Source organism: Cibotium barometz, chromosome 3 (genome assembly GCF_041138505.1).
Source record: "Cibotium barometz isolate CiBa-2024 chromosome 3, ASM4113850v1, whole genome shotgun sequence".
NCBI classification, from domain to species: Eukaryota; Viridiplantae; Streptophyta; class Polypodiopsida; order Cyatheales; family Cibotiaceae; genus Cibotium; species Cibotium barometz.
Genome location: NC_141048.1, coordinates 63,768,444 through 63,776,280, shown reverse-complemented (window position 1 = coordinate 63,776,280; position 7,837 = coordinate 63,768,444).

Genomic DNA, 7,837 nt, shown 5'->3' with positions numbered 1-7,837 from the left:
TTATCTTATATTTATGGATCCAAATTTGCTTCTTTCTATTAATTAGTTTTGGCTTGGTGTGAAAATGATCATCCAACCATTTGTTGGTACAAAAAAACCTAAAAATGAACATAAGTGATTACTCTAAAAAGAGAACAACTAAGGGGGGAGAAAAAGGCCATAAAGAGTCTAGTTATCAATATAAAACCATAATGTCTAGTGAAGCTTTTTTTTTTTGCATTTTTCACCACTTTCTATGTACATACAAGTGCTAGAGAAAAATGTAAGGCAACATTTTTTTTGTTTCAAAAAACAACCAATATAAAATTCACTGATGTCGGGTTTTTTAGCATTAATGCTAACTAGTCTTAGATTGGGTGACTTGTTGGGGGTATGTGCGGGGGTGGGTGCATGGGTTGGGGGGTGGGTGGAAGCACTTTGCTTTTAGGTGGGTATTCTCTAGTAGGCCTTGGTAAGCCAATCTACCCTATCTTGATGTTACAATGCTCTGACTTTGTAGGCTTTTTACCTTTATATGAAGAAAATCGTTGCGTTATTAGAATATAAATAAAATGTTTTTAAAATCACAATCCTAAACAGACCACTATTTTATCCTATAATTTATAATTTCATAAATGTTTATAAGTTTCAAACTTTGTTAATCATATTTCTAGATATTGTAGCTTTAAAATACAACTAAAATTCCTTGTATTTACAAGTTTTACTATTTGAGGAAATTGAGATCCATGGATGCTTTTTCACGAAATTCATTATTAGTTCCAACACTTGTAGATTGAGATCATGTAAGGTTAAATAATGTGTATGTTGTTCCAGGCATCTCGTGCATCGATGTAGTATCTTATGTTGCATTGGCTAGTTGTGATGATGAACTATTAGTACTCCTTTTGCTTTTGGAGCTAAAACTTAACGGTTGATTATGCCTTAATCATCTTGCCATTCTTGGTGTCCTGATAGAGTTTCTCACATTTGAGGTACATACATGCTAAAGCATAGTTAGTATAAACTTTAAAGTTTAATGTAAATATTCATTTAAATTATAGGCAAGGCAAAGAGAGAATAAGGCAAGGAGGAACAAGATTAATGAGCTTAAGTAGCCGTGCAAATGAGTTGCAAGAAGAGGAGCAATCCCAACCAGTGCTATAAGAAATTAGTCCTTATATTTTTCAAGGCCAAGATTGAAAATAAGAACAGTTGGATTTCCCTTAAATTGATGACTTAGATGTTAAAAAATTTAGAGTGATGTGTAGACATTTCAAAGTAAAACTGGCCAAGCCAAGACTTCTCATAATATGATGTGCTTTACGAATGGGAGCAATAGCAAGGTGATTAGCACCCCTCTCCCAATTTGGCATGCCCCTCCCCCTCACTCCACAAAAGCGGCGAAAGAATGTGTGTGTTCTTATTCGCAAAAAAAGAGAAAATACAATAAAATATGCTTTTCTAACAGCTCCCTAGCTCGTTCCATGGGGTGAAAGGCTTTTTTTTTGCATCAAGCACTTTTTATAGAGGAGCTTCGAGTGGGAAAACATACAACTGCTTAGAGTGCGTGTGGTGGTGGTGGCTAAGGTGCCGGCGAAGTGGGGTGGTTGGCGCACGAATGACAACTTGTTGCTACTAGAGGATAAACTTTGAGGGTGCCACCGCCCAGTCTGATAGTGCAAATGGGCCACAAGGCCATAGTAACTTTGAAGCGAATAATAGAGCACGTTAATTTTATTGACCTTTTGGATCTCAACCTGATGAGCATGTTCTATGACAACCACATAAAAAAGCAGGGTACTTCATTAGAGTGAAGAAACTGGTTACTCATCAACCTAGCATTTGAAGGCTACCCTACATTTGTAAGGAAGGTTTATCTGTTATGACAAGGTTAAAAAACAATTTATAACCCTTCGCACTCCTAATCTCTTCTAACAATGCTCTCGTATCTTGGCAAGGCCAACTCATCCCATCATGAGCACCATACAATGACTCATCGACAATGCACCCACTCAACAACGGCATCCCTCTCTCTCATTGGAAGTGTGTAAGAAAATGAGAGAGAGAGAGAGAGAGAGAGAGAGAGAGAGAGAGAGAGAGAGAGAGAGAGAGAGAGAGAGGGGGGGGGGTCATGCTCACTATCCCATAAGAGTGCCAAAACTCCCCAAGCCACATGGCCCTACAATTGAGAGTGGGGTAAATGTACCTCGACATATGAGTGAGAGAGAGGGGGGGGCGAGGGAGAGCTAAGTCTCCCCACAACAAATTTGCCATGGGTATGAGAGACAATGAGAGGGGGGAGAGGGAGAGCTAAGTCTCCCCACAAAAAACAGTTGCCATGGGGATGAGATAGAGGGGGGGAGGGGGAGCTAAGTCTCCCACAACAAACAGTTGGGAGAGAGAGAGAGAGAGAGAGAGAGAGAGAGAGAAGGGGGGGAGGGGGGATGTTACATGTGACATGTATTCTCTCTCTATGGTGCACTAGAGACGCCTAATATGGCATTGCATTTAGCTCAGTATCGTGGTGGGTGATTCTATTTAATACTTAACGCTAAATATATGCTTCCATGGATTTAGGTGGTTGTGTTTGTGCTTGTATATGGGCAAGAAAAATCTCCATGTAAAAGGTCCTTTGACAATGGGGGGGGGGATTAGGCGAGGGAGAAAGAGTAAAGTCTTCCCTTATAATTATCATGAGATGAGAGATTGGGGAGGGGGGAGAATACAACAAGATTTCCGGCTAAAAAAGGACATCAATGAAAACCTTACAGGATAAGAGATAATCCACTTGGAATATTCTACACTTATTAATAAGTGATTTCCGTGGAGAGAGAGAGAGAGAGAGAGAGAGAGAGAGATTAGATGAGTGCCCAAATACCCAAAAAAAAGGCAAACATGACAAGGTTTCCGGTTAAAAGCGAACCTTACGACGATAAGAGATAATCCACTTGGAATATTCTACACTTATGGTGGGTAAGTTATTTTCGTAAAAAGGGGGGGTGTTTTGAGGTTTTTGATGAGCCCTTCAAATAAAGTCTTCTTGCTAACATTTGTCATGGAGATGAGAGAGGGGAGGAAGGGGGGTAAAGGGGCAAGTTTTACATGTACTTCAATGTGATAAAAAGTCCCTTCCTCGAGTCTTTTATTACCTAATTAACCTTTCCAGGCCCCTTCATCTCATGACTAATACTCCATCGACTATCTAACGCAACATGGTAAATAATAAAGAAAAACAATGGCTGATATGTACATGTACATTTATCTATGTTCAGTCAAAGAATCTATCTACCAACAACAACACCTATTCAAGTTAAGAGGTTACCTTAGTTTTGCCGAATCATGTATCGTTGTGTCTTGCCTTCAAGCCATAATGCAACTTTGACATGGGTGCGCTAGCTCATCCTCTCGCGTCCTCATTCCATTGTCACATTCAAATGCTCCATAGCTTCATGCCTAGATGGAGGTAAGAAGGAGACGATCTTTATGGTGCTTCTCTCTCACAAAAGGTGGAATGGGGAAGAAGGAGAAAGTCTTTATGGTTTTTCTCTCTCACAAAAGGTGGAATGGGGAAGAAGCTAATGGAAGAGGGAAACATAAAATTAAACGTATCTAGCATGTGTTGGTATACATCAGATCAGAGCTTATGTTATGGTGGGTGGAAGATATCAATGATGTGAGTGTAGGAGCAGATCTTCTGCAAAGAGATATGGAGATGGAGGTTCAAGCCATGGAGATGGTACTCAGAGAGGTAGAGGAAGAGGGAGAGAGTGAGATGTTATAGGCAACAATAGAGAGAGATTGCAATTCACGATAATGATTATATTATGATAATACTTCCACTATGTAGAATGCTTTATATAGGCACCAAGGCCCTATCTTATGTTCTCTTAATAAGAGGGCGTTCACACACCATTGGACACTTAGTAAGAGGGTGTTGACACCTAAATTATTCACACACCATTGGACACTTACCAGAATCTAAAGTATGATTATTTGGGCTCTTAGATTGCAATCATGTGATACAAAAGAACACAATGATGCTAACACCTGAAACTCTCATGTTAGGCATGATATAAGAGTTTGACCATACATAATGCCTACATCAGACTATCCATAGATAATTCCCTTGGGTCTAAGTAGGAAAATAAAGATAAAAGGGATCTGAGCCTTTTATATAAACAAAGCTTACAAAAAGATCCAAAAATTTAGATTTTGAGGGACTTCCAAGGAAAAGAACCCTTGACAAAATATTCAGATTTTGGGGGATATCTTGGGTAGAGAACCCTTGAGTCATACATATGATTTTGGAAGTTTAAAAAACTCCCCACTTTAGTGCAATGTTGATGAAGATCTTCTTTCATCCAACACCAAGATATGGACACTTGGGATATCATTTTAGGCTTGAGGACTAAGGCAGAGCACCTGTATTTGTTCACGTCAATAGCTATAAGGAAAAAAACCTAAATTCTTATCGATGTAATGGCTTCACAATTTGATGTGGTGGCCTCAATTTGATGAGTGGCTTTAATTTTTTGTTGATGTAGTGGCTTCAATTTGATACATGGGGCTCAATTCTAAGGAAACTATGGGTGTTGGATCTCTAATTTGAAGAAAGTCTCCATACTTGTGTGAAAGGCCTTTGATGGTGGTGAGGGTGATGGAAGTCGCCGAGCTATCATGAATAATCGACGTGGTAGAGCTAGTGCTGGGCGGCGACGTTTGCAACATAGTTGGCAATGGAGGCCAAAGCCATTGGTGTGGCTCAATCATGGGAGTAAAGGATGCATTGTAGGCACGACAGAGGTGTTTAAGCAACTAAAAATGCAACAAGGGTTAGTAGCAGAGCTGGTAATGGAGGCCAAAGGTGCTGGTGTGGTTGAAGTACAGTACATACAAGGGAGAAAAGAATGCATTTTAGGCAAGCATAACGTAGCATCGTCTCACTGAGGAGGTAGTGGGGAGGAGGCTTGAATGTAGGTCCCTACTTTGATATCATGTCGGTATACAGGATTTGAGCTCATGCTATGGTGGGTAGAAGATATCTGACTTCATAGGTCTTAACCATAACCATTCTGAGGTGAGGGTAACAATATCAAAGCAGTAGATTTAAAGAGAAAAAAGGAAAAAAGGGAAAAAAGGGAAAAATCAAACTATGAAAAGTAAAAGAGGGAAAGATTCCATGGATAAGTACTTTGATATTATGGGGTACAATGATAGAAGTAAGATGGCTCTTGTAAGGTTAAAGATTACTAGCATTGCTCGAAACTATTGGAGGAACCATATCGCAAATCCAACCATCTAAATCAAGACCAACTCAAATGGGAAGACATGAAGGCTTATCTCCATCAAAGGTTTGTCTACCTAGATTCCAGGAGGAGAAGATAGACAATTCATTTCACATGTATGTTTGTGTAAATTACTAATCAACCAAAAGCTGGGTACACTAATGCAAGTGGAATTGGCTAGTGGAAAGGTTCTTTTCGCGTGCCATGAGACATATGTAATTCAGTTCTCCTTAGATGGGAACCTGACCGAATGTAAGTTCATTTTTTTTCCCTTGTGTATACGATGGGATTGGGATGGAGTGGCTTACGTAGAATCATGCTAACATCTATTGTCACAAGGGGACTATTTTCTTCATGGATCTTCGCGAGAATAAGGTGTAAGGGATTGGGGTAACTATAACTCCTACCCTACAACTTGTAAAGGTGTCTAAGTTATTGAAGGGATGTATGAAGAAGCAAGTTATTTATGTTGTTAAGCTTAATCCTACATGATGCAAAGAGTTAGATACTAAGGAAATTGAATCGTTGAGTAAGCTCACATATTTCTTGAAGATTTGACTGAGAGGCCCCTGCCTCATGAGGTTATCATGAGATAGAGTTGATACGTGAATCTCATCCACCTATGGAAAGAGATTATAAGATTGCCCAATTGAACTAAAGGAACAGTTAAGGCAAGCCTTTATTTGACCCAATGTATCCCCTTGGGGTGCACACTAGTTCTTTTTTAGAGATGGGGCTCTCAAATTATGCATTGATTATTGAGGGTTGAATTAGATCACCATTAAGAATAAATATCCTATTCCTAACATAGACGAGTTACTAGACCGACTGCATGGTGCCCATATATTTAGAAAGATTGACTTAAATTCATGTTACTATCAGATCAGGATTAAGGAGTAGGATATTCCTAAGAAATGACTTTTAATACCTGATATGGACATATGAGTTCACGATAATGCCATTCAAATTAACTAATGCCCATGTTACCTTTAATTAATTAATTTAGGAAATCTTTAGAGAGCATCTAGATGATTTTGTTTTAGTCTTCTTTGATGACAAGAATGATGTAGATCATGAGAAGCATATTCATAAAGTCTTGGAAACCCTTAGAATAATCATAAACTTTTTGCCACCCACAAGAAGAGTAAGTTTACTTTCTTTACTGATTGAATTGAATATCTAGGGTACACAGTATCTAAAAATAGAATATTAGGTGATCCCACAAAGGTGCAAGCTGTTATCAATTGGCTAAAACCAAAGACGGTAAAGGAAGTCAGAGGATTCTTAGGATTAATAAAATGGTATCGTATCTTCATTTCGTGATATGCCAAGATTGCTTCTTGTTTGACTACAATTATCAAGAAGGGCATTCCATTTTGATGGTCTGTAATGTGTCAAAGTGTCTTTGATAAGCTGAAGTTTGCTTTAATGTGACAAATCACGTGCTAAAGTTACTAGAATTTGGAAAGCCCTTTGAAGTTATCTTACTGATGCCAATGGATTCGTTGTTGGAGGAATCCTAATAAGGAAGGACACCCCATAGAATATGAGTCTCAAAAATTAGACCTCATGAGAGGATCTATGTTGTCCATGATCTATAGTTGCTTGCAAAACAGTTCACACCTTAAAGCTTTGGTGACAATATCTTTATGGGTAGAAGTTCACCTTCGTATAGATCATGGCCAATCCTTGTATTAGCACTTAAGCTAAGGGAAAAGATAATACTAATGCAGTGAAAAAGTAATTGCAATGCTTCCATTTTCAAGGACCGTATAGAGTGGACAATACTAATCTAGTGAAAAAGTAATTGATACAATGCTTCCATTTTCAAGGATTGTATAGAGTGGACAATACTAATCTAGTGAAAAGTAATTGATACAATGCTTCCATTTTCAAGGACCATATAAAGTGGATGATTACCATATAAAGTGGATGATTACCTTTAAAATATGGAGTGGATGATTACCATATACAGTGGATTATGGTTAAATATTATAAAACACATGCTTTCCCATGTGCCATCAAATCCACTCTATATGGTCCATATAGAGTGGATTATGATTCAATATTATAAAGCACGTGCTTTCCCATATAGTCCATTTTCAAGGACCATATAGAGTATTATAACGCATATGCTTTTCCATATGCCATCAAATCCAACCCTAAACACACATTTTAAACTAAATCCCCTTACTTCTCTTTGCAGAGCGGGATGTGGTCATGACAAGGATTTTCCATTAAGAACTAATACATTCTCTCTATGTTTGTACACATGACCATGACTTGATTTAAATATACTCCATTAGTACATCTAAACAACCCCCCTTAAACATAATCACAAGACTGCAAATGAAGAGGAAAGTCATTGTAACACAAAAGTTGCAAAATAAGTCAGTGTGGCCTCAATTTTAAAGAAAGCAAAAATAAAAGAATTTTCTATCAGTAAAAAGGGCAAGGAAGTGTCCACAAGGAAGGAAAGTCTCTATTAAAAGTATTAGAAGATATAAAGCAAGACAAGTAGACAAAGTGGATGATTGTGTCACAATTTAAAGTGATTCAAAGGAAGAAATTAT